The 27,333-nt window shown below is 36.1% G+C and overlaps 1 long non-coding RNA gene across 1 annotated transcript in view; it reads right to left on the bottom strand.

The window, feature by feature from the left end:
• Nucleotides 1–27,333, bottom strand: part of LOC128072787 (uncharacterized) — a 133,463-nt gene that overhangs the window by 100,777 nt on the left and 5,353 nt on the right. Inside the window, exons 2-3 of the long non-coding RNA XR_008202440.1 lie at nucleotides 26,955–27,011; nucleotides 23,215–23,281 (exon numbers count right to left, since the gene is read on the bottom strand). This is a non-coding gene — a long non-coding RNA (uncharacterized LOC128072787). The remainder of the gene's footprint in view (nucleotides 1–23,214; nucleotides 23,282–26,954; nucleotides 27,012–27,333) is intronic.

Consider the following 27,333-nt stretch of genomic DNA (forward strand, 5'->3'; position numbering starts at 1 on the left):
GTGTTCCAAGATCACGAGCAACAATCCTGAAACAGAGAGCCTGTGCTAACTCCAAGCAAGGAATGAAAACTTTATGACAACTTACTTCAAAGAGGATCTGCAGTATCTTCCCCATTTGTACAGAAAATTGAGATTTTTATTTTCTGTCCTTTAGAATGAAATAAAATTCAGTGGAGGTGAAGACAGCTGTTTGATGCCTAAGAGACTGGGGTAAAATTGGTAAGTAGAATAGCTGCAAGGAGGTGCCTACCAGGACGCAGTGGAATGACAAAATCACAGAACACAGATCTCTCACCTTCCAGTACAAATCCCTCAGCTACTTCCAAGGGGTTACTAAGGCTCTTTCCACTGTGGGGATTTTCTGCTGCTGCTAGACATTTCAGAGTTAAGCAGTGCTGTATTTCTTCAAGCTAATGGGGAAATTTACTAGTGACAAAAGCTACTAAAATCTATACAGAAATGAAATTAATTTAGCTAGAAATACACTAAACTCAATTACATGATTTATCCATTTTACTGGCATCAAAAAGCCATGCATTGTATCTCATTTATTTGCAAGGTATTCAAAAGTGGTTTGTATTTGCTCCTTCTTATTCATTCCAACTGGATAATTAGATACATTTTTTGCAAATGAAGAAAACAAGACAAAAACATTACCTACCTAAGATGCACATGAGACAGATAAGATTTATTGACACAACTCATCGTATCAAAACATTGTAATTTCTGCAAACTTGCACCACACAAATTAAACTTTTGTGAAGGAGATGTATCTGAGATACCAGGACTGCTTCCTCTCTAGCATCAAATATAACATACCCTTTCTGCATCACACATGAAGCACACCTGTCATTTTTTTTTTTTTTTTTTTTTCAAATTAGCACATCCTCATTCAAATTGGATCAATCTGAGCAATCCATCTGTCACTAAAAAACGTATGGCTGTATTGTCATCATCATATATGAGGAGCTATGCACGCAAATGCCGACACACCAAAATGATTCAATACCAAGAAGAATATTAAGATTGTCAGAAATCAGTTTTATGTACATAGTGCTCAGCACAGAATCCCAAGTTCTTCAGCACAAAGCTTCATGGAACAGAAAAATGTAAAATCATTCTTTGGAGCTGTTGGCTTTTTTTTGTTTGTTTTGTTAGTCTTTTCTTTGTCATAAAAAATCACTGCAATTTCCCATATCTCAAACTTGCTATATCAGACAATTAATACATGGAGTAATATCAAGTACAAAAAGTTGTTTTAAGAGATCAGACTCTTGCTGTAGGCAGATATTTAAAACACTTAAGACTTACAAATCCAAGTGCCACAGCATAAAAAAACAAACAAGCAAATGTACAAAAAAAAAAAAAAAAAAGACTCAAAATTTTATATATGAAAAGTTCGCGGTTATTTTTACACCTGTGTTTAACAGAACATGCATAAATTTAAATTAATTGTTTAATGTTTCATTTAGCTTTAATATAAAAGAAGGTATTTGTGGCTGGTACTGCATGCAGACCACAACTTTTTATAGCTATATGCTTTATTTAAACCCAGGAGATAGAAAAAGAAGGCAAAAAAGACACTCCACAGCTACACTGTGCTGTGATCTCACTGTGTGAGATCACAGACAAACTCAGCCTTGGTGTCCCAGGAAAGGCTGCCAACTCCCCACTCTGCTCCTCCACAATTTGTTTGGCAATTAGTTAAGGGAAAAGATACACTTTTTTTAAAGTACTGCTTTAAAAGTATGTAAAGTAAGTATGTAATTTTTTTTTTTTAATTTAAAACTGTTGAGAATAACATCCCAAGAAATGTGTCTGTATTGAAAAGACAACAACTGTTTGACACAGTATCAGGCTGCAATCCTCAGATGGATTATAATTACTGTAAATTCCTCTACATTTCCATATTACTGTTCAGCAGTTTGAATTTAGAACTTACAAATTTCTGTAAAATGTGAGGTGGCGAATATGGCAGGGTTACCTGTTTCTTCCTCAACACACCTTAGTCTCTGACTACTGAAGTCTGAGGTTACAAACCTCAACACATTAAGCCTCAGTGTGACGAGGTCCTGGTTCCCTGCCAAAGTATATTCCCTGCTTCCCAGAAAATCATTAGATGCCATTGTAACTCACTCTATTATTGTAGGATTTTGCTGTCAACTCGGTAGAAAAAGGGAAATGAATGCTCAGAGCCACTTCTTGTTTCTCTGATTTCCAGCAGTTGATCCCAGACACCAAATGCTTCTGACAATGAATCAGATATCTGCTATGCAGGTACATTTTCCAAATTTAGGTCCAGGTTTTAATACTTGTAATGAAATGTATAACTTCTACTTTACTGCAATAAACACTTAATAGATAGCTACTGTGTAAGGCCCCTGTTGTTCAGAATGATTACAAAGTAAGGATTAAACACTAGATGGTATGGACTGGCAAACCAAAGACTCAATTTTTAACTCCAATAGTCCCTCAGCAGGTTTGTACCCTACAATGAAGTACAAACTCATCTAAAAATAAGTGTAGAAGGAATAGCAGCACAGCTTTCTGTGTGCAGCAGTGATTACAGTAATGCCAAGGGGTCTTGGACAGCAGTGCTCCTGGTGCTTATTTGCATTACACTCTTCCTTGTATTGCTGCAAGTACAGATAGCACCAGGAGCTATGCTAGCACAGCCAAATCCACTGAGAAAAAGCAAGAACCAGGATTCAGGGCCAGGAGATCCGAAAGTAAGACCTGGAGAAAAGCCTGAATCAAAGCAGAAGCAAGCCACAAAAACTGCAGGGGAATTAAGTGTGTTGCATTACGTGTACACTGACAATCTCACCTGTTACACTTTATGCCACATACTGCAGAACCAAATCAAGCCAGCCCCAGAAGGTATGGCACAGCCTTCAAGCCCCCTAAAGCCAATTCATTGAACATGCTCCATTTACCACCTGGACAAACTCTTAGAGAGTAAGGAATGGGATCACACGGGCCTGTATACTATAAAAGTATTTCCAGAGGAAAAAAATGAGCAACATACATAAGTGTCAGCTACAATAGATGAAAACTTGACAAGGAGAAGAGAAGCAGTCGGTACCACAGCAGGCCTGCCCGCAGCATACTAGTCCGAGTGGCAGAATTTAATCCACATACATGTCCTCTGTAAAGTTTTTGAAATGTTTTAACAATTCATTAAAAGATTTTTCTACCATTTTTTTGGAAGTATAATGAGCAGATTAATCAATCAGCAATAAAAACAGACTCTAGAGATATATAAAAATATTTTTACAGGCAAACGATAAAAGCAAGTATTCAATAACAACTTATGTTTAGAAAAGAATAGAAAAGTTAAAAATGTACATAAAAAAAAATATCTGATACGTTAATTTTAATAGCATGAAAATTTTGTTCTTGGCATGTAAGGAAGGCAGAGAAGAGAATTTTGGAAAAGGGATGAAAGGTATCCATGCACATCAAAGGCTGCATATCCTGTGATTAAAAGAAGCTTTAAAGCTAGCAGACAAATGTGACTGGTTAGGCTAATCACAGATCAAACTTTTCTTACACCTGCATTTTTACAAAGAGTTTCAATAGCACAGAAATATCGTCTTAAATCCTTATGTTTCATGTTCTGAGATTTCTGCTGCAAAGTGCTAGGAAGATATTTAATGATGAACAGTCTTTTCAAAAGAAAGAAATGAAAACTATTTTACAGCTTCCATAAAGTCACTGTGCTATAGTTTTTCCTGCTACAAACCAGAAAATTTAAATATCACCACAATATTTCAGCAGTCAGAGAAAAAGTGCCTGCTCAGCCAGAAATCCAGAGCACATCACTATTAGATATTAAAAAAAAAAAGTTTGATATGTATATGACATTATACATGGCACACACAGCAAATAGAATCACTTTTCTGTTTCTTTTCAGTTTCTCTCCTGACACAATGCGTTTTTCCAGATTATTCAGTTCTGTGAAGCAAGAAATCAACTGCGTTACACATATACACACAATGACTTCTCTGTCATATTCAGAACCATTTATTGAGGCTTCTGCCCATTCTGTATCATATGCATTTCATTGTGAAGTAGTTGACTTCAGAGGATCATTCAGTGGTTACAGTTGAGTAGCTACGTCAGATCGACAGATTGTGTCTGTACTACTGTTTCATCTCCCTATGATGAGGAAAATTTTTTATTTATTCTGGAATATTTCTGTTTTTAACAATGTTCTCTGAATTGAAATCTTAGTTGTGCTGACTTTAGCTTTTTTTCTTTCTTTTTTTTCTTTCTTTTTTTTTTTTTTTTTTTTTTTTGCTTTTTTTTGCTTGTTCATCTAAGAATATTTGTTAAATTGTTATGGATTGGAAAACAACTACACTATACAGTGCTCATAGGAGAGAAGCTAGAACATATTTATCGATATAAAACAGACATAAACACAGTGATATAACGAAGCTTGTAAATAAGGCAGTGACTTTAAAAGATTTGAGATGGCTGAATAACGTTATTTACTGCACAGAGAGTAGGGTCAAACACACACAGGAGGCCCTCATGTTGAATAAGTTTGAGAGTGGACCCACTTGCTTTCTAAACTCCTTAATCCATGGAGATAAGGAGCCTAATATGGCTGAATCCACTCCAAGTACCAGACTTGGACAATGGTTTATGTACAAGGGATCACATGCGCACGATAAATCTAAGATATAATCTTAATGAAGTTAACAAATCTTACAATCAAAGATGTGATCTTAGTAAGGTTAACAAAGCCTAAAACAAATTATTAGTCACTTACTGAGGATCTGTATCAGCAAGGCATCTTGACGTCAAGGTGTAAGGGATCTCTGTGCAGGTGTGACCTTGAGAGGCATTCCTGCTCAAGGGGAGATATCCTGTCTTGCATCCAGCCGCTGTGCAGGAGAGCTTGAAAGGGGCTCTTGGGCTGCTCACTAATTACGGCAGTAAAATGGTTGATGCACAGATGCAGTCCGCCTTTTAAGCACAAGTTCAACTGGTCCTCTGCTATTGAACCAGGGGTTTGCTATCAGTTCTTTCAGCCTCTATCTTAAGACAGATTTATGGTCATTAATCTGTTTTAGCAAGAGTGTTATGAGTACTGCTCGTCATTGTCTTCTTTTGTGGGGCCTTGAGAGGAAGGCCAGATTGAAGAAGGGAGTTGAGGAAAGAAGCTGGGGGAGTGGAGAGGGGAGAGAGAGGAGAAGAAGGAGAACATCACAGAAACATAGCAAATATACTTTTAAAAAAAATTTCAATCAAACACTATGAGCGAGCAATGTTTTGTATATTTCATTTTCTGCATGCGCAGCTGTTTATCTAGGTCTTATAACTAAATCTGTAGCAGCAGTGAGAGACAGAGGCAATGTCTAATGAAGTCATTAGTGAAATGAATCTCTCTGGAGAAAATGGTCATCACTTTCTGCAAAGCATAAGGCCTAAGTAAGGCTTTAAGCAGTGTAATACATTTGAAGTGTCTCTTTATTCTTCACTGTGCATGAAATTTATCTGGTTCCAAATAGAGAATTGACATTTGGAAGAGACTGAATGCATTCTGGAAGAATTAGAAAAAGCCAGTTACAGCCAGATACACTGCTTGCATAGACTGACAGCCCCCTTGAAGTCAGAGTTTAGCCCTTATGCAATACGCTTCAGAAATTTAGCCAAATGATTCTCTCAGAAGATCATCAAAGGAAATATGTGCAAGACTATCATCTCTGCTGTCCCTGTGGTTTGATCCTCTTTTGGCTCCTCAACAGACCAGAATGCCAGAGCTTCGGATAAGAGATTTGGGAAACCTCAGAACTATTTTCTCCTTCTTTGTACAGCAGACAATGCCTGCTATTTTCAGCCAGAATTCACTTATTTCCATTTCATGCCACCCTATTATTCACAAACCACTTGCCACTAGGAGAATACAGTATGTTGTGTGGACAGCGTTTTTTCATTCTTTTTCTTAAACTTATTGTAATGATGTCTTATGACAAAGATTATAGGAAAAACAATAAATTATACATTCCTGTTGTGGTGCTCATCATCCTTTTAAACAAAAATTTTTAAAAAATAACAGTTCTAGAAAAAAAAAAAAAAAAAAGTAAACATCTGATGTGATTATTTCACCAAGGGAATTAGAAGTCTCAAAATTCTTCTCTCTTAAGGCCCTTGAATAAAGTCAGTACTTACAGTCTTACAGTACAGTCAGAAATTACACGTTTGAAGATTATTGTCTAATAATTTCCTTTCAACATATGACATCAGCATTTTTAAAAAGTAGCCCCACCAAAGTTTTGTTATTTTTTGCTTTTGCTCGTAATTTTGTTTTTATTTCCAAAATTATTTTCTTCTTTTCTTTTTGACAATATTTTTCCTGCCAGCTGCATTTTCATTGGGTGAAAATAAAAAAAAAATCAAGTTTAGATTTGAGGACTTTCAGAGCAGGAAAAAAGTTATACTCCTGAAAACCTAGCAATATAGAAGAAAATATCCATTTGTTCTTATTCTAAATTCTGTAAGTCAGGAGCGTGACATAAGTTCAAGTAGAACAATCACAGTATCTCATTTAATTCCCCAAACAGCAAACACAGTATTTCTATTGCAGTAACACCAGCAGATTGACAGTACAATAACAATTCCTACCATAAAGGCCTCATATCTTGGTACCACAAGGAACATTCTTCACCAGCACAAAGATCTAGACCTGCTGATTCATTTCACTACTGGCTGATGTTCAGTAGTTTACCATAGGAAGTTGAACATATCATATGTATTTCGAGACTTAAACTTGTTGCAAGTCTTGTGTCTCTTCAGCTATACCATTTTATCCATCACCTCACATTTTAAACCCACAAACTACTTTCAGTATAAGCCAAGGAAGTAAAGAAACACTGGAAAGCTACATCTAATACTGCTGCTAGCTTACAAGATCAGGTAGGACCAAACATCTGGCTACTAGAGACCAGTCAGCTTTTTAAAATATTGGTTAGAGGATGGAAGCACCACAGCACAAACAGCAACAATATTACAACCAAAACTAATATCTCTTAGTTTGACTTCAGAGCATCCCTACAAACCAAGATGAACAGCACTGCAGCTGACCTCAAGTTCCACTCCATGCATACTTCACATGATTTTAAAAAACAAATTTGACTAAATTTTTAGATTCATATCAATTTGGCTAAACATTATGCAAACACTGTAGATCTACAGTATGATATATCAATGGAGGTTAAGCTCCAAAGTGTACACTTCGCCCTACCCAGACATACTCAATTACAGAAAGTGTAGTTCATGTAATTGAGGTGCTAAATTACATTGCATACTGAGCAGGGAGACTAATTGATCCTATGCACCTGTTCCACACAGAAAGAGGTTTTCATTCCACGTTAAGGAAAAATACAGTGAAAAAAGTGATGTTCTAGATGTCCAAGCAGTTCTACTGAAAATATTCAATGAAAAACAATTTTAAAGTCTATTGCAATATTTTAAGTGTCACGAAATCTACTCTAGTAGCAGTCCATTGCTTTACTCATTTAAATACTCATATAAATATCTGAGGACATTGGGTGTATCTTTGTTACTCCCTAGTGAGTGAGTGAAAAAGGGTAAAAACATAGAAACTTTGTATCTCATCTGAGCCTATCCAGTCAGTCCTTCAGTGGAGGCTACCCTACCTGCTTACCCAAGAGCAGGCTGCCACCGCACGTTTACCTTCTTTTCAGAATGAAGCAGACACGATAGCGTGGGGAAGAAGTTTCACTTGAAAAGACTGCCCTGTGGCTCTGAAGCACAAGGATGTCACCCCTATTCACTGTCCTGAAGTCACAGGTGCTGCAGGTTTGTTTTTCAGCTGATTTTTTTTCACTGTAGCAGCGAGGAAGTATCTTAAGCCCTACAGGAATGTATCAATCCTTTTCTGCAAGCAAAAATGGGTGCTTTCTTGGAACTGCCTCACAAGACACGGGCAGATGAAAGTATGAAAGGAACATAATAACATCTATTGCTTATTGGCAACTTTTCCCTTGCTGGTAATACGTTTTTTCCAGCCCATACTAAACCAAAAACTGGTTGCTTAATACCCTGAATACTAAACACCAACAAGCAGAATAATGCAATCTCATTAAAAAATAATCACTAGATTACTTGTGTTGCTCTCAAACTGTGTAGCAGTGGGAAAATTCAGTTATCAGCACAGTGCCAAAAGTCCTGCATTTTAAAAACGGAATGATCAAGGGAGGTAATTGACAGCAGAGACAAGTGGAGACATCTGTTCAGTTTGTACTGAGGTCCTGACCCAAGGCAGATAGGTACAGAAACACAGGCTCCTCCATACCTCCTTACCCACCTTTCATTGTCAATTTCACAGGCTTTTCCCTTTCTCTGTAACTGTGCTTCCTCTTTCACAGCCTTCTCTAAGAAGGTAAAGTAAGGAGTATTTGAGTTAGGTGTTTGAATCCACTTTGCTAAATTTACTTGGTAATCAGGGAAAACAAGTTTGACCCACTTGAATTACTGCTGTTGAACTATTGTTTCAGAGTGGACAAGTATGAGAGTAAAGAGTATTTACATAAAATTAAGCAATCACTCTGCAGTGTTCTCCTTCTGGTAATAATAGCGCTGTATAGCTAGACAGGCCAATGATCATTTAACAAAAAAGTAAACATAAAAGTAACTGTTCTATTCATTTCTCACAGGCAGTATATAGCAAGCTACTAATGAGAATTCTTACTCACTGAGAAATATTTTTCTTTCTGACATGTGGATCCCATTCCCTCAGCTTTCAATCAAGCCAACTTTTATTCCTGCCAAAAGTCACACATCAAGCTTTGAACAAGACTGCTCTCTCCCCTGAGGAAAATCCTCATGCAACTTGTGTTTTTTTCCCTGTCACCACTCCCTTGCTGCCCTGCAGTGTCCCATCCTTTGCCAGTCTGAGACATTTACTGAAGTAAAGCCACTCAGGTGACCAGGTGTTAGAGCACTTGACACATAGCAACTGAGCACACCCTTAGATGCCCAAAATTTTAACTGAACAATTTATGACAGTAAGCAGACAGGGGAGCCAACCATGCAGCTTTGGCTAAACTGCCAGGTGGTGGCTGGGAAGGGACAGGAGATTTTTCCTCATGTTAATCTCAGCTCCCAGACCAAACCTGGGCATTACTGATGCCTTGCAACTCCCAGTCTCAGGATGCTGTGCTTTGTCAGAAGATAATGATGCCACAGAATAACTTAGGGTTCATTTTATGTTTCTGTATAGCAGGAAAACTTGAAGTAGTGCCATCCGCCCTCTGCCAGCTCCCAGGATGACAGCCCAGAAGGATTATGCTTGATTACTTCAGGTCTTTGTCATCCGGCAAATGGAAAGGATGGAAATTAAAGCTGCACTCCAATTAGTTATAAAAGTAATTCACAGTTATTAAATCATCGCAGAAGCTACATCTGAAGAGTGTGTCTTACTAAATCTCTTAAAATATATTGACTTCACCAGCCTTAACCCGCATGGCATCTCTCCCATTCAGCAACCAAACTATTTAATGTAGAGATTAACCTAGTGATCCCACACTTGAATGGGAATGCTACAGGACTTCATTCATATTCTAACACCAGCATTCTGTTGGGAAAGGCTAATTAAACCATGCTAATAGCAAAGTGATGGAACCCAAAGCCTGAAAGAAATGCAGAAGAACGGCTTAGCTAAGATACTTCAGCCAAAACACTAAATTTCTTGTGTGTTACAAGTAAGTGTTATGTTATCCTATCAAATCAACAAAACCACGGGAAATGGATGAATAAATCATTAGCTGGATATTGTAACCACAGTGGCTGCTAAACAAGCAGCTTTTGGCATAGTGTTTGTGATTTGAAGTTGATCTGCAAAAGATGGCAACAGCAAGCAAGCTTTTTTACAATAAATTTAATTGATGAAGAAAATTCTCCTTAATTTACTTCTGACTGAATATAATTGTAAATTTGCTCTTTGGACTCATGTAGCAGTGAATAACAGTTTGGAACTATTCATTATATTTATGAAGTAGAATTTCTAGTATGTGCACGAATGCCAAAAGATTGCTAATATCGCAGAACTGGGTCGCAAGCTGTAAGAGAATTGCAGAAGTCCTTCATTTTTTACTAAAGAGTAGTCTCAACAAACAAAATTTTCTGTCTGAAAAGTTAAATATTCTTAATTCTGGGACCTAAAGCACAAAATATCTTATTCATCTTAATCTTTTAGAAAATTGATTCTGAATGCTTTTATTTGCCTTTTTTGTTGTTATTGACAATAATTTGAAGACTTAAATAATCTTTTCTAACATTACAACGACTCTTGATTGAGACTCATAGCACTAGAAGAAGAGCTTTTAGTTTTTAACCCCGCCAAACAGAATCAACAGCAATTCAGATTTTCCCTATGTTACATTTCCTCTTTGCTAGTAGAAAGCAGAGAATTAGACCCAAGAGTCATATTCAGACCATCTGCTTTAAAGAATGAGTTTACATGCAGTTCAAAGCATGGTCAGGGAGCCTAATTTCCCAAAATAGTACTAGAAAGATAGATTTCTCCAGGACACAGTTTGGAGCACAAAGAGCCAAATTCCTCTAAGTGAGACATTTCATACCCCTATGCATTAAGCACCTAGCTAACTTGTGTACTAACTAGCTTAGGTCTTCTTGAACTGCTTTTCTCAAACTCATAATTGCTCATAGCAGTAAGAAATTTTAAGAAGCTACTGCCCACACACAGGCACTCAAAGGGCATCTGTCCTGAATATTCTTCCCATTCTGGGCTCATGGATAGGTAGATAAACAGCTTCAAATGTTCTTCTGGATGGAAAAAGACCATCTGCAATTTTATTCTGCAGTGGCTAATCAAATATCTGAATATAATTCATTAGAATTAAGCAATACTGTGTTTCTCTATAATTGTCCACAGGAGAACCAGGATGAACACAATTGCCCTCCTTATCAAGAGCTGCTGTGAATAACTAGGTCAGAGCCCGTGCCACAGAACCAGCTTGCAGGAGGCACCTTGGCAGAAACTAGGTTTTAAAATTCACATTAAATTGCATGCAAGTTTCCACTACGTGACATCTGTGAGAAAACAGGCTACCTAAGGCTTACCTCAACTTCTCCCTCTCACTCGATTTGCTTTCCTGTGTGGGGGAATTTTACTTTACGATCTTCAAGTTTAGACTGAGGATGAAATTCTATGTGAAGATAAGAATGACGTGACTGAACAAAGAGGAATTGTTTGCCAGATCAGTGATTTTCACACAGCTCTGAACAAGTGCCTGCAGCCTGCCTGGTGGCACAAATAGTTGTCTTTACTTGAGTAGAAATCATTTGATTGTCTGAAATAACAATATAAACCAGATGAAAAATCTTTTGGTGAATAACTTCGATTTGGACATTCTTCCTTTCCTGAGATCAAGCTTCAGAGACCTTAACAGCTCAACTTTGCATTTGGGAAACTACCATGAAAGATTGTAATAGGCAGCAGATAGTTGTCAGATTGGAAGAACTGTAGCGGTCCCAAAAGTAAAAAGGGATGAAGTAGTAAGGAACAGCAAAGACAAAAGGGAACTGGTAGTCCAAGGAGAGAAAACAGCATTTCTGAAATGACACTGTGTAAGGCCATAATCCTGACTAGATTTGACTTTACTCTGGAAAATAATTAAGATTATTGCATTCTTCTAGTTGATTAAAATGGGGTTAGAAAGATAAAGTTGCTGGCAAGGTTGTAGGAAAAGAGCTCATCAAAATCTCATCCACTATGGAATGCCCTGATCTGTGTGGCCAAGTTTGTAACATTAAGGATTAATAAATAAATGCCTCAATAAAAAGATTATTACCTCGTTTCTGTTCAGAGGCAATGCATATAACCTTAGCTACACTATCTTTAAAACAACAATTAAATAAAGCTTCTAGAACCTCTGAAAATTTATTTATTTATTTATTTTTTATCTCTTCTCCAAAGCAGGAAATTGAAGTAATGAGATTAATTTTTTTTTTTTTTTTTTTTTTTTTTGAAGTTACGTTCAAACCATTTGCAAATATAATTAGATCTCAAGATCCTAGACCAACTTTCTCTCTGCTTAAATTTATAAACTATAAAGCTTGGGAAATTTTTTTTCTTAAAATAACTTTCTTAAAATAAAAATAATAATGAGAAAGATCACATCACTTTGGCTAAATCTACATATTAGAATGCAAGTAAGAACAAGCAGTAAGAGCAATCAATACAGCTTACTGGTTAGGAAAGGATTAGACGTTGACAAAAAAAAATTCTGATTACATGGTTGTACACACTGTGGACCTGAGAGACGCTTAATGAAAATGAGGGTGCACAGGCAGGTGCAGAGATTATACGGCATAGCATCAAACACAGCATTTGTTTTCACTAGCACAGGCTGCAACTCTGTGGCACCCTTACACAGCACAAGGATCTTTTTTTCCTTTCCATTTCTTCTTGATTTGTTGTTCTGAATCACTGTAATCCACAGATTAGTATTAGTTGTGGAGGAAAAAAAAAAAAGAGGAAGGGAGAGATGCTTATCAAGGTCCTCTAAGGCTTAATTAATATTTGTGAAGCTCTTTGAGCTTCTCTGATGAAAGAAGCTATAGAGGACAAACTGTTATTGTTTTACTATCATAAATAATTAGTTTTTCACTGAATTCATTGTGTCAGTATACAAGTCATTGAACACATATGCTTCATCAGTTTTTGTACTGTGCTCTACAAGTGCTCTTTACAAGCTTCATTGTAGTGATTGAGAATATAGGGTAAGTAAAACAAGGATAAACAAGTCTATTTACAAGCTATAGGCACAAGTTTAAAACCAACATTTTATCTAGCAATCAGGAGAAAAAAAAAATGTTGCCATAGCAATGATTACATACTATTGTACTGAATGCTTCCTTAGTTACAGGTGAAACTGTCCCTTCAAACACTGAGCTTCTGTATGATTGACCATAGTGTACAAAAAATAATGTTTCTTTTCGAGGTTTACTTATATATTACATTTTCTAGTCTCTAGACTCACGACAAAACTGTCCCATGGTGAGGCACGACCAGATGCTTCTTGCTGAGTGATCCAGCTGGTTTCAAACCCTGATGAGCACTCAGTCAGAAGCTGTACCATTGGCACAAGAGGTGGCATCCCTTCTCATACCACCATGCAACCGTGACTTGCTTATAAGCCTTCAGAAAAGTGGATATCTACCTATTTCTACGAGGATCTATGGGAACAGTAGAAATTTTTGCTGCATTTTTCTCCATTAACAAAACATATTTGTGAGAAAAACTCAGAGCTAGAATTCCTCAGCAATTTAGCCAATTTTTACTTGTCATTGTAATGCTACAGTTACCAGTTCAAGTGTCCACATGCCTTATTTTTAATACTTCCCCACACTCTCCCTCTATTCTTTAAAGTCACAAATATCAATTAAAAATATTCATTTACATAATTCTATCAAATTAATTCCCTTTCCCTTTAAATCCAAACTGCTAATTTCATGGGAAGCTCATAGGAAACTTTATCTTGTTCATGTTTTAAATATTTGTTTCAATTTATGAAAAATGATATTAATACAATTGATTATATATTGCAGGGGAACATCCGAGTGTTTTTTGACGCATCTATTACTGTCTCGTACTGCTTCAGATGTTAAAGTGCTGATTGTCAGCTTGTGTAACTCAACACAGTTCCAGTGAAACTCCATCTTCCCCTACCTAAGAATCAGATTTGCAAATTTTTCAACTGAGTGTGATTCACTAACAAGAGAAAGCTTTTATCTACCATGCATATGGAATTGTCAAAAGCTGAGTTCCCATTTAGAGAAACTCTTATTATACGTTTTAGGAAATGTGCATTGATTTTTTTTTCCTCAGTCAAGGATAGTGAAGAACACAGATTCTAAAGAAGAAAAGCGTATGTTTTCAAGGGTCACCACAACAGCCTCTCATCTGCCAGTCATTCACTTCTATCAGACCCTACTCTAACAGTCATACCTTTGTTTAAGACAGTTACCCTGTTAGACACAAAGCTTGCCTCCATTACACAGATTTGTTTACAGCTCTTGTTTCTCTTCCCCTCAATTTATGCCAGAAACGAACTACATTGTTTCTCTCTCTGCAAGGACATCATTTAGCTTTCACTCAGACTTCAACAAGGTTACACTCCCATTAAGAGTAAGTATGTTTTGCTACCAACAGATTTGACCACTGGAACAGATCCATTTTTTAATTCAGTGCTGTTTTAAAAAAGGAAAGGTGAGCTAGAACTGTTATTATGAAAATTAGACTAGCATTTGGAAGAAAATGACAAGCTTTTCATGGCAAACAAAGAGATGTGTAATAACACATTCCAGTTGTCAGCCAAGTGCTTTGATATATTTTTTTTAAACAGTCATTGTCTTTTATTTATAAACTGTGGATTGTAATGAGAGATGGCAATTGAGCAGGCTACACATTTTTACTAAAAGCTGGCAAGAGAAATGGCAGCAAGGGTATCGGATGCTACCATGTGAAATGAAATAAGCACTGTGGAAAATATACAATCTTTTATGCTTTGGAGATTTGTATAAAACTTGGAAACTAAGGGATATCTGTAACTGCAGGCTGAACATGTGTGCCTTGACTTCCAAGCTATTCAGCCTGCAGAAATATTTGCTGATGTCCTGCACTTAACTGCTTTCTTTAGAGAAATGCGACAGCTGACTTGCCGTGCCTTTCAGTGGGCTGGTTAGCTCAAACAGAGATATGTTGACATAGAGCTACTGCATTCAAGTGCTTACTTCTCTGCATTGCATTGTGGACATCTTTAAGGCTGTTATGTGCTTCGTTCAGATTGATTTCATAACTCACTTCGTCTTCCTTGATTTTCAAGGAAAATCTATTAGGACCGATCTCATATGCTTTCTTCCACTGACTACCGAAGGTGCTAAATCATTATCTAAAATACTTCTAAGTTCTCTTACATAGCATGCTTTATGACTGTAATAATTGCAAGATTTAGCTTTTTAATCTTCAACATAACATCTCAGTGAACTCACTTGGTTAGAAACATTTTTACACTTATACATTTTCTTGTACCAAAGTACTGTAAAAGGTACTGGAATATACCTAAAACAACAAAATCTCACTACGTAATTAAAGATAGTATATAATAGCTATATCATTCAAGAGACATGTCCTTTTAGAACATTTTCATCCTCTAAAGAGCAATGAGAGAAAACATACATCTCAATTAACCACTTGATCACGTCTTCATAGATTTTATTGCTTGTGAAGCCTCAGACCAGTATTTCTATCTACTGGAAACCCAGGTGAACAAGATCATTAAGACTACTGACGATTTAACTCTTGAATGGTGGCTGAGGCAGTCCTCAAAGATCCCTATCAAAAGGAAATAGAAATAATGTATTTAGGACAATGAAATTTTTTCACCAAAGTTCAGATTTCTGGCTCCTGTCCAGTGTTACTTTTCTTCAGCCTTCTCAAACCCTGTAGCTGTTCTTAGCAATGCTAATGATATCATCTGACCTTTTCCTCAATTCTCACTCTGAGAGTATATTCATATTTGGAATTGAATACTCTACTGAAGTTGAACTGATATTTATTTCTGAAAGATTTGTCTTAACAGAAACAAATTTGACCCAGCTGGCCCAAAATGGATAATATCTTGTTTGAGTGACTTATGAAAAGTACCAAAATATGTGCTGAAAACACACAGCTAAGAGTCTGCTATTCCAACTCAGTGTACTTTGTGCCCTTGCTCTCTCAGAGATATTAAGAGCATGCCTAATGTTATGCAAGGGTAACAATTACTGTGGTAGATTTACCCCATGCTTAGTTGTTTGTCTGATAATATTACATGGGATAAAAACTTAGAGATTGATACTGCCTGCAATGCAAGTAGCTGACACAGGACTTTTCTGGTTAAGGCCAGTTGCCTGTGTATTGCATCCTGCCTTGGACACTGATCAACAAACAATGCCAAAGGAAAATTTTAATAACCTCTAGGCAGACCTAGAGGTTACTTTCCTAGAATGTTTCCCTGGTTTCAAAATTTGCATCTCAGAGACTGCCTCAGGCAAGAGTGCTTTCAAGAACTAGATAGCTTTCTGTCTCCATTATGGAATATGCATTTTGTGTGCTGTTTCTATTTGCTATATTACCATTCAAATTACTATAAGTTTTGAGGGCTTTGTTGTTGTTGTTGTTAGAATACATATATATCTATGTTTGGTGATGTCTTACATACTGTTATTTTTGCAGTTTCTCTCAAAATACTCAGCTGATTCAAGCATAAAAATTTCATTCTCCCCCACTGATCTTTCAGTTTTAATGCATTGAAACATATTTGAGCTTAGCAATAAAATCAAACCCAAAAGAAAACTTAAAGCCCTCTGAATGTTTGTTTTTTTTTTCTTTCCAATAAGTCTTTATATCATTTCTACATTGGAGCACTTGGCATTTCTAGCTTGCTTGCATTGCAGTGTGAGTTTTCTTAGTTATTTGTATTAAAACAAACATTGACTGGCTTGGCCAAACAGAATTTTTTTCCTCGTTGTCTTTGTTGAGTTCAAGTAGTTAAAATTCATATTTGGTTCCCCTCCTTTTTCTTTTAATACATCTAATGGGCTTTTTATCTAACTGAATAACAGCTTTCCTATTATCCTGTAGAAAAAAATAACTTAATGGAAATTATCATATTCTCTAAAGTAGATCTTATATTGACAGATTTACCCTTATTTCATCAGGACTCTAAACATATTATTCCTTTAAAGATGCTAAGCTTGTCATTTCACAGACCATTTACCTTTACAGTTATGGACATTTTAGGACTACTCAAGTATTAAAGATACACAATCTTAAGCTTTATACTCTGTAAGTCTAAAGCTAAAGAAATAAGCTGGATAAATGTCTATACATCTCTCTTTCTGCATGCTATACAAAGCATGTATTGCAGTGAAGTATAAAGATTTTATTGGCACAAACTTAGAACAACCTCATTAATTCTGAGTGGCAAAGTCTAAAAGTGAGTTACGTCTACCTCACTATAAAGGTCCACACAATGCCAATAAAAAGTATAATAGGAAAGTTTTGCAGAATTGGATACACTTGATTGATGCTGTTTTCTTGGTCATCTTTTGTCCATCCTGTTCCCTCCTCCTCCTTGAAGCTGACATGTGATAAGTCACAAAAACAATACATTTCATACAAATCCAGATGGACAGATATTTCTCTACATTGCAGTTTGACTTCTTTTATAAATAACATTTTGATGTGTAAGTGAAATGCTAACATCCTACTGAACAACAGGTAAATATATTTTGTCTAGACTAGCAAAATTTCATAGTACTATTGCAAAGCAGATGTATGAACCTTGCATAATTCTGTCCATATTGTGCACCAAGGAAAACTCAAGATACATACCAACACTGCAGACACCTCTGTGTCTACAGCTTATTAGATATATCGGAGCTGCTAGCCGAGACAACATGAGCAATGTAGCCATGGCAGCCAAAAAGAACAACACATCCTAGGGTGACTTTCATTACATGTTCTTGTGGCAACACAACTTGCTCCAAACAAGAAAATTTAAAGCCAACTTTGAAATACCTACAAAAGTGGAAGGCATCATTTAAGGCTTGCTGTCACTCTGGGGTGTCTAGACAGTAAAGAAAGCCAGAAGTTCACAATTAGCCAAAATCGGAGCTATTTATCTAACACATAGTCTCTCCCATGACAACTTTGTGACAATGATCTACATTTCTGTCTTCAGAAAGATACATCGTATAAGAAATTATACTAACTGTGAAAACATCACAGAAACTACAGGACACGTAGTTGCAGACCTCTCTGGCAAGAATCACAGTGCACCTGTATTGCACTTCCTACACAGGGAAGTTAAAAAAAAAAAACAAAAACAAAAACAAAAACAAAAAAAAAACCTGTAAGTTCATAGTAAGGTCAGCCATTTTAGAGCCTTCAAACTGGCATGGGTCAAACTATCTCACCATTTGCTTTGTCATCCATTACGCTTTCTGAGAGTGGTTATCATCTAAAGTACTGCAGTGAACATTCCCCTGAGAGGCATTCTCTGGAGCAGAGGGCAGGTTGCCCTCCATCAAAGCCCATAGCTCTCAAATATACTACTATTGCAGAGCACAATGAGCCAGAGCTTTCACTCAAATCCCAGGGTAAAATTAATCTTTTTAAACAGAAATTTGTCCATTAAATCATAAATGTAATAGCCCAGAAAAGTTTGCCTGTAGAAGCAAATAAAATGAATCCTATTGGAAGATGCAGTTCAAGATTATTTTTAAAAGGAGAAAGAATGAGAGAATTATATCTCCTTCTTACCTCATTGTCAACACAGGTACACCTCACAGCAACATATATAGTTAATATTAGAAAGCACTTTTCAATGTAACTACCTTTCAGTTGCTCTCATTATACTGCACAGTAAATATCTGAGATGAAACACTCCCTCCAAATGTCATTTTGAGAAGAGTTTTAGTTTAAAGAAAGCAATGTTTTTAAGGTATAAACCTTCTCATAATGTAATTTTTAACAACTTCATGATTTGGAAAAGGACCTTACAAAGTTCATTGGCAACTTGATTTTTAGGAGGCTGCATTACACGTAGTGCCCTTTTTTACCCACAAGACTTTACTGGTCTGCAAGATTTTCAACTATTATCTACACCCTGTCTTAAAAGAGGATGACTAAAACCCTAAACATTTAATCTGCACTAAGCAAACTTTCTCCAATGATAAACTTGCCTAACTATAATTTATTTATCTTTATGCTTAGCACAAAGTTACAATCCTGGTAAGCAGCTGCTGAATAATAATATAGGAGAAATAAGGTTTTTAAATCTCTTACAGAGAGAGAATCTTATGTGAATAAGAAGTGTAACTTACTTAGATTATATTTGTAGTTGGGCTTGTTAAAAACAGATCAGAGGCTTTTCCTGATCCAGAAAAGACCAAATAATGAAAATACATACTGACACTTTTCACTTTCCCAGCAATACAATTTACCTCTCCAAATGCTTCAAGCTATTTTCATTATTAACAAACTAGCATCATGTTACGACAGATGTACAGGTTCTGTATGATTTTATTTTACTTCATTTTTTTTACTGCAGCTACAGCTGATATTAAATTACTGCTCATTTAAAAGTTATAGGGAGAATACTCAAATAGATACTGAATCTGAATTTCTCTTTTTTTCTCACATTTTAAAATTACAGGTCAGCTACTAGTTTGGTATAAAAAAAAATGCCTACTCACTGAAACTATTAAATTAAGTCTTTATTAATTATGTCACCTTCCTTTTATTTTTTAGCTGAAAGAAAAATGACATGCAGCGGCACAAAACACAGCTCCACTGCACATGGCAAGATGGAATTTAAGAGCATGTCTGAGAGTTATGAATACTTCTGTGGCCTCTTAGCCTCGGTCATCTAGCCTGAGGAAAGATTTGTGTGGTAGCTAGGGCCACCATTGGGCTTATCCTAAGCCATCATCTCCCTCAAAGTTGAAGAAAAGGAGTAATAACCTACTGTAATGCCTGGATTGCTCAGGCACAGTGGGAAAGAGAGGATTCTCCATAAACATCTTATTTACTGTCCTGGAAAACAGGCTTTCCCCTTAGAACTTGATTTAAAAGAGTATCAGGAGATTTTAAAGAGAAAAGAGCTGCAAAGAACTCAATGCTGTTACAAGCTTTATTGTGAGCTATATTGTAGTGCTACAACTCAATAATAGTTTGAGACACTCTTCTGGTTTAAAGCATAAATTCTCCATAGCGGTCTCCTGTTCAGCAGTTATGGATCAGTGCTTCATGGTCAGGATCATGAAGTCAGACATTCAACAAACAGTTATTATAAAAGTATTAGCCTTTCTAGGTCCCAAAAAGAAAAGGAAATAAAAACTAAACTATAAATTATTTTTTCTGGCTTAGTGTAGCACAGACAGGATTTTGGTTTTACTGACTTATAGCTCAGCAAGTTATTTCATATTTAATCTACTTTAGCCTTGTCATTACTTGTCATTTTTTCACTGCTTTTGTAAAAGTTGCATCAGACATTTGTTATCAAAGGTATATGCAAAGATATACCATTTGTTTTTAAATAAATTAGCAGTGATTTACCCCCTTCAAATGCAAGCACTGCTATACTGCCATTTCTTGTTCAAACAGCTGGCTTTACAACCTTGCAGAAAACATCATCTCCTTTTGCATCATTTTCTTTCTCAAAGCATTTGTTCATCTGGCTCCTCATAGTGTTAATTCTTTAAGAAGGGTCTGCTCCTGTAAGCTGAATATTTTTTAACATGTGATTCTAAGCAGCTTCCTAGAAGTTAATATATATTAATAGATAACCAAACACTGAAAAGTATTATAATTATTTTTAAAAGGTTAAGGCAGAGAATGCTTACATCACAGAACCCACTGTAATATCAGTTTTCATAACAGTTTCAATTTCTACTGCTTGGTGTTAATAAAGAAACGATTTCCATTTGCATTAATAAATGCAAATATTTACAGTATATTTATCTAAAAATTGAAATTTGGTAGAATAAGATGGTCATGGGAAATGTGGTACTAGAAATGTAATCTTCCACCAAGAATATCCTCCAATATCTGATGCAAATAAATGTCTGCCATGAAAGATCTCACCCTAAGATTGCCCCACAGTACTTCACAATAAAATTACTTTGCACTCATTTCTCAATATTAAACTAGTCAGTATCAGAGAAATGTATGGTGAAGACTGCTTGCTGCTTTGGAGCTAACACTTCTATAAGACAGAAGAACCATATTTTATTAACTTCCCAGCTACACCAAAAATTTTGCTGAAAGTACCAGACGACCAACATAACTAAGCTAGTTTTAAACTAGGTAGTTCAGGTACCAATAGCAGCGTATCCATGACAACATAGAATTCAGTAGGGATAAATTTATCCTGCGCGACGTAATATCACACTGGAAAAATCCAGGTTTCTTAGCAGTTTCTGTACCCACACAAGATTGCACCCAGCACATGTTACCACTGTGCAGAAAATCTCCTTAGCACATTTTAGCAGTCCATGTTTCAAGAGTTGCCTTTTTGTTAGGAAAGACAATAAATAGCATCAGTAGAAAAGCAAGCGCTACTTAACTAACTGCACAGTAATTAAAAGCCTGAATACTTCAAAGATTAGGTCAACATTTTAACAAAGCCAGAAATAGTAACAGCATCTGAATTCTAAGTACAAGTAGCAGCTACAGTGCTTCTTCACGGGTGGGGATCTCAACAACTGCAATTCTTCCTGCCTTTGTGTGTTGGGGTGTTCAGTTTGGTGCCAGCATGTTTAATGCTGAGGGAGGCAAAACTCAGATTTATGTCAATTTACAAAATCTGGTTGGGGATGGACCCCATTATCTCTAAGACAAGAGCTGCCCCAGTTATACTAGCCAGTTATACTTCCTGTGTACATCTAGGTTAGCTTCACAACAAGATGTGTTGTTTTGCTTCCACAGAGCACACACTTTGAAAAGGTTGCTGCCACAGTCTCCCAACAGCACTTAGCAGAGTCACCTTGAAAGTCATCGAGATATACTCGACATACATGCTTTTTCCTTTTAATGGTTTCCTTTGTTAGGGACCCTTGGGGAATAATTCTTTCCTTCCTCCCAGGGGAATTCATCTATTTAACATACTACTATAATTTCCAATAGTTAGTTCTTTTTTCATTAAATTTTAAAGGTGGTGGGATTATTTCACTTGAAAGCTGAAATAAAATTCTAGATGAACTATGGCAGGATCTCAATTCAGTGCTAGAAAAATTAATAAGAAGTTAATAAATTCCCCGAATGAGCCCAACTCCATCCACCATGCACAGATTCATTGTCTGCTATGTGTCGCCTCCTCCACATGCTGTCCTGACATCAGAGACATCAGTGGCCATTAGAACTGCATTTAGAATAAAATGCTCACTTTACCAGCTGTGAATAACAGTCTCTGTCCGGCATCTCTCCTAATCCACCTCACTTGACTCTCAATTCTCCAGTAGGATCAAGGATAGTATAAAGCCAGCTGTACAGATAACACTGTTGTAGCCAGCATGAATTCCCACAAGTCTAAAAGCTAAACTTCAATTTAACAGTTTAACAGCAAAAATCTAGGATTACAAGGATAGAGCTAATAAGCAGCTCCAAAGCACTGTCTGGAAAAGAACCAATGAAAGATTAAAAGTGAGCTCAGTGATTAAATAGAAATGTATATAATAAAACGAACACTGAGTCAGCTACTGAACTCACAGCAGATAGGCAGAGCAGCTCCTTTTGGAACAAAATAGAGTTTTTCCCCACTTGTCATCTATACTCTCTTTCCTTCAAGGAGAAAAATAAAAACAAAAACCTACAAACTTGCAACCTGATAATTCCCACCCATATGCTGTTTTGAAACCAAACCTTTCAGCTACCTATTCCATTGGGAAATGACACAAATGGACAGGCCACAAATGGTTTAAAAGGTTTTGCTTGCACCAACATAAGAATAGAAGTACAGTACTGATACGGATGTCCTTGATTTTGTCACCCATTTATACTTTACAGGAACCATCTCAACCTTTTCCAAACCAGTATCAGAAGATTAATTTCCACGAAGAGCAAGAGTAATTTTGATTATGTACAACAGTAACATCAGCTTTTTCCTAAAAATTGGGCATTTCCCTGATCATTCAGTGTCCTCTCCTTCCTTCCTTTCAGCAAGAGTTTGAAATGCTAAGCAATTTTTTTTTTTTTTTTTTTTTTCTTTTCAATCCTCAAACAGTCTGGGATGTTAGACTGCAGCTAGACAGTTACATTTATGCAGTTATTGTACAATGAACACTTCTATTCAAAAGCTCATTAATAATTTCAAGAGTTCATTGCCCATACAAACTACGGTCCAAAATAGATAACAGTAACTCAATTTTTCAGACTGGAAATTGAGGTACAGAGAACTACGGACTGGCAAAGAAAGAGAACAAGAACAGAGGAAAACGTGTTTTAAAGCCACAAAATTATTATCTTTTATATATATATATTTTTGTTTCTTCCCTCTGATTCACTGCTCCAACAGAGAGCAAAGTCCCACCTTGCTACAAGCACAACAATAAACAGCTTTTTCAATTGATAAGACTAGTCAAATTAGATATAGGAAAGTTAATATTTACCTCCAAGTCAAGTAAGATAGGCACAAGGAATGTCATCACTTTGCCCACAGTTTGTCATTGAGAAATTCTGAAATTCAGTATGTATCTTGTTAGTCTTACTTTGCTACCAAAACTGAAAGACTGTCCTTTTCATTTTACACGTATATTAGTTCCAGAGGATAATCTACCATCTATGACATTAAAAGAGATGGTATTTTAATTCAATTCATTTAATTCAAGTAAGAAATATTACCTTCAAAAATAATCATTTTTCAAGCATTGCTTTTCCTCAGCTCAAGCAGAAAAGGATGATGATTCCCGCATTTGTTTTAATAATCCAATTAAACGCGCCTTCTATAAACATAGATAAACATAATACCTTCCAGACTACTGTATCTTTACAAGAAACAATCTTAAAACAACGAGGTGTTCTATCATCAAGAAATACCTAGGAGAGTGTCATGTTTACAGCTGTTTCTGTAATTCAAATCTTGACTTTTTGCAGCCCTTAGAAATAACGCACTTCGTGTGACTTTTCACACGATGTGAAGGTGACTGATTGCTCAGTACCTGGCATGCAGCACTGGACATAATCCCTTATCAGATTATGGAACTGACACGTGAATTAATTATCCTAGGATGACAGTAATCAAGCCAATGAAACAGAGAAGGTTTCACCTTAATTTTACTCTGAGTTACAGTTCAGCCAAAGAAAAAATAACAAGTGTTAAGTGTCCCAGTACTGAAATCCCCCAACAGCATATCTTAGTGTTTACAAACTGGATTCGTTATTCTCTCTGATATGTTTGATAATAATTTGGAATCCAAGTCCTGTAAATCTATACCTTGTTAGCAATGATGATTCGCTGTACGGGTAAGGACTATCTACCCAAAGCATTCTACATTTTAAGAAGAGAAAAAAAGAAAATACAAATATAATGAAGTATATGGGGATGGATAAAAATCCTCAGGTGAATTAGACCCTGCTATGCCTGATAATGACACTGATGATATCACATTGTGATTCTCAATAAACATTTCAATCAACTTTAATGATGAATGAAGGTCTGAATTCGGTGCATATAAGTAGTGCAACCCCATTGACTGCAAACATATGTACCAGAACTGCACTTCTGGTACAAAAAATATACCAGAATTCAGTTCTAAAAGCTTGTAATTATTTTAGTGTGTGTTTTTCTGATAGCCTATTACTCTAAACCAAGAGCAGATTGCTGTCAAGTGACATCCCTGAAAATCAGCACGCATTTTTGTATTTGGCATTCAAGGCCAGAGGCAGATTGATGAATAGTGTAGAACTCTGTTATAAAAGAGCTTGATTCATATCAGGAGGAGCATATTTGATGGGAAATGCTGTGTTTATGTCACACTAACAAGTATGCAGATTGAGTAAATAGTGTTAGCATCTTCATCATTTAGTCTTAATCATTCCAACAAACAATGCCATTTTGTAGTTGACAGAAATCTTTGTTGAAGTATTTCAAATGATTAGATAAACATTTACGCATTTTGCCACAGTGCTTTTCTTTGTAAGAGGAAATTCCGTTTACTCCCACTTTCGGCCCTGTACTTGACCAAGGTTACTAAAAAGGGTCACTACAGAGATCCTGGCAAAGAGTTCGGTTTCATTGGATTTAAATCACCACAGCATTTTGCCCTCAAAAATTGAATAGAACAATACAGAATAACTTTACAAGATTTTTGCTATTCAAGGTGACTAGTGTCATTAAACAAGTCTGAGTAACATAGGAACTCATTTTCTTTGAAGGCACAGGAAAGACTTGGTGCCTAACTGTACTAAGTTCATTTGAAAAATTATCAGACAAATACTAAAAAAGCTTTCTTATTTGGTTATGTATCTACTTTGAAACAAAAGGCAGAGATTTTGCAATACTTCTCTGGAGCTCCAGAAAATTTATATCTGGCAAATTTGAAAGTAGCCCTTAATTTCCACAATTTTTGAAACCTCTTTTCTGCTAGTGTAAATAAATAAATAAATAAATAAATAAATAAATAAATAAATAATAAACCTAGTGTAAATAAAAATAGCAATGCATAGAAATACTGAAAGTTAAAGTAAGTAATAACTTCTGTCAGAAGTAAAATAACAGAGAGAAACCCTCCTAAGTTTTGGAATTTCATTTCATGAAGCTTGTGGACCTACTTCCTAGAAATTCATTTAAAGTGTCATGTCTATATGTTGATGATAGCAAGATTAAACTCTGAAAAACTCAGTTAAATTCAGGTACTTGCAATAGTTAAAATGGTCCTATTAACCAGTTAGTAATAAAAAAAGCTAAAGGTAAATTGCAAAGAGTGGGAAATTGGGCAGTAGAGGAACTGTGAAATAGGAGAAATGTTAATAACAGAAGATGGAGTTTAAAAAGGGGTTAATGTAAACAAATTTTAAAGAAAGACATAAAGAGATGATGTTGACAACAGCAAAGTTCAGCTCTCCAGCAGGATTCTAATGTCGCTACAGGAACACTTCCCTCTGCCTCAGTTTTCTGGTGGATAGTCAAATGAGTTAGCTGAGCTCTCCAGTGGAATGGAATAGAGAATGGCTCACAGAGGATTAAGTTGATGTTTTGTCAATCACATAAGATTTGGGTAATTGATTACATTGGATCAGGATTTGAAAGGAGCCCTGTGGAGCTGGCACTAATTTTGGGGGCAACAGTGAACTGAAAGGTGTTTCCAGACTCTGCTGTACCCCAGCTCAACATAGCTGGAAAGGTGACAGGTCAGAATGTTTGCTTGGCCAAAATAATATTCCAAATTTCACATGAAATGAATGGTTCTTATCTTGGATAGCTTGTTTGGTTTGGATTGCACAAAGTTCCTTTTGGCACTGTTGGTGGAGCCTATGAACTGTAAGAGTCCTATTAGAGTACCAGCTGTTGCCATTTGAAGTACTGTATTTAACCACTAGACTGAGGACTTTGTTAATTATTTATCTACTCAAGAGCCTACCAGTTGACAGACTTAAAGGCAGCACGTTACACAGCTCACGTGTGACACTGTCCCGTAAAATATAACTACTAACATATGGTGCAACTTGAATAAAAAGAGAGCACAGAAACTCTCCAGAAAAGCCGAAATCTATCTAAATGACTTTTTCAAAGTAGAAAATAAATATGTGTACTAGCCTTGAGTGACAAGTTCCTAGATCATGCTGGAAAAAAAGACATCAAAAATACGTATATAACTCCAAATACTAATTGAATCTGCAAGACCAATAATTCTGAAAACAAGTTAATTACGTGCTGACTCTTTCAAATTGCAGTTGGTGATGGCAAGTAATAATTAGACAAATTATTTTAAGTATATGTCTGCTAAGTGCACACCAGCTGACTGCCCTGTGGCACCCAGAGCAAAATATTCCACAGGGCTAATGGATAGTTTCCCAGGAAATGAATGAAGAGCACAACAAAAGGGAGTTATTCTCCATTCCACCCTTGTTTTTACAGAGTTTTTCCTCTACTCTGTTTTTTTATATTGCTGAAACAGAGCAGGAATTTATTTTCATCAATATAAATATGGGCTGCTTTTAAAAACTAAATGGTTCTTTAATAAAAATGGTAACATAAAATAGAATAATTTCTAGGAAATAAGTACGGTCAAATGCAGAAAATAAGGATTGGAGCAATATATTGAAACTCTGGGCCAATATTTTGTCACATATAAGATTAGAGAGAATAAATAAATCAGTTTTCCTAAATGAACAAAGTAGTAAAACTTACCCTGTCTTAAGCAGTTCATAGCAGACTCAGAAACCAGGAGATGAGACTTCAGAAGATCTGTAAAGGATTGCAAAAAACTAACATATCAAAACCAACATCATTGTAAAATATTCCATGATAGGGAGAGGCAAAATGCTATTATAGCTGTATGATAATATAATCGTATACGTGACAGCCTAAAACATTAATGAAATATTGCCTATTTAGAAATGTCCTACAGGACATGCTGAGAGAATGAATGCGCTGTTAATAATGAGATATTTCAAAGATGATTCCTGGTAAAAGCAAATTTAACATGGCCCAAAGCAGTAAAATTAACAGTAGTAATGGAAGTGGTAGTGAAAAAAAATACTATATCTGGTCTTGCAGTGCAAATAGT

Source organism: Tympanuchus pallidicinctus, unplaced genomic scaffold (genome assembly GCF_026119805.1).
Source record: "Tympanuchus pallidicinctus isolate F22 unplaced genomic scaffold, pur_lepc_1.0 scaffold7, whole genome shotgun sequence".
In the NCBI taxonomy this organism is placed as follows: domain Eukaryota; kingdom Metazoa; phylum Chordata; class Aves; order Galliformes; family Phasianidae; genus Tympanuchus; species Tympanuchus pallidicinctus.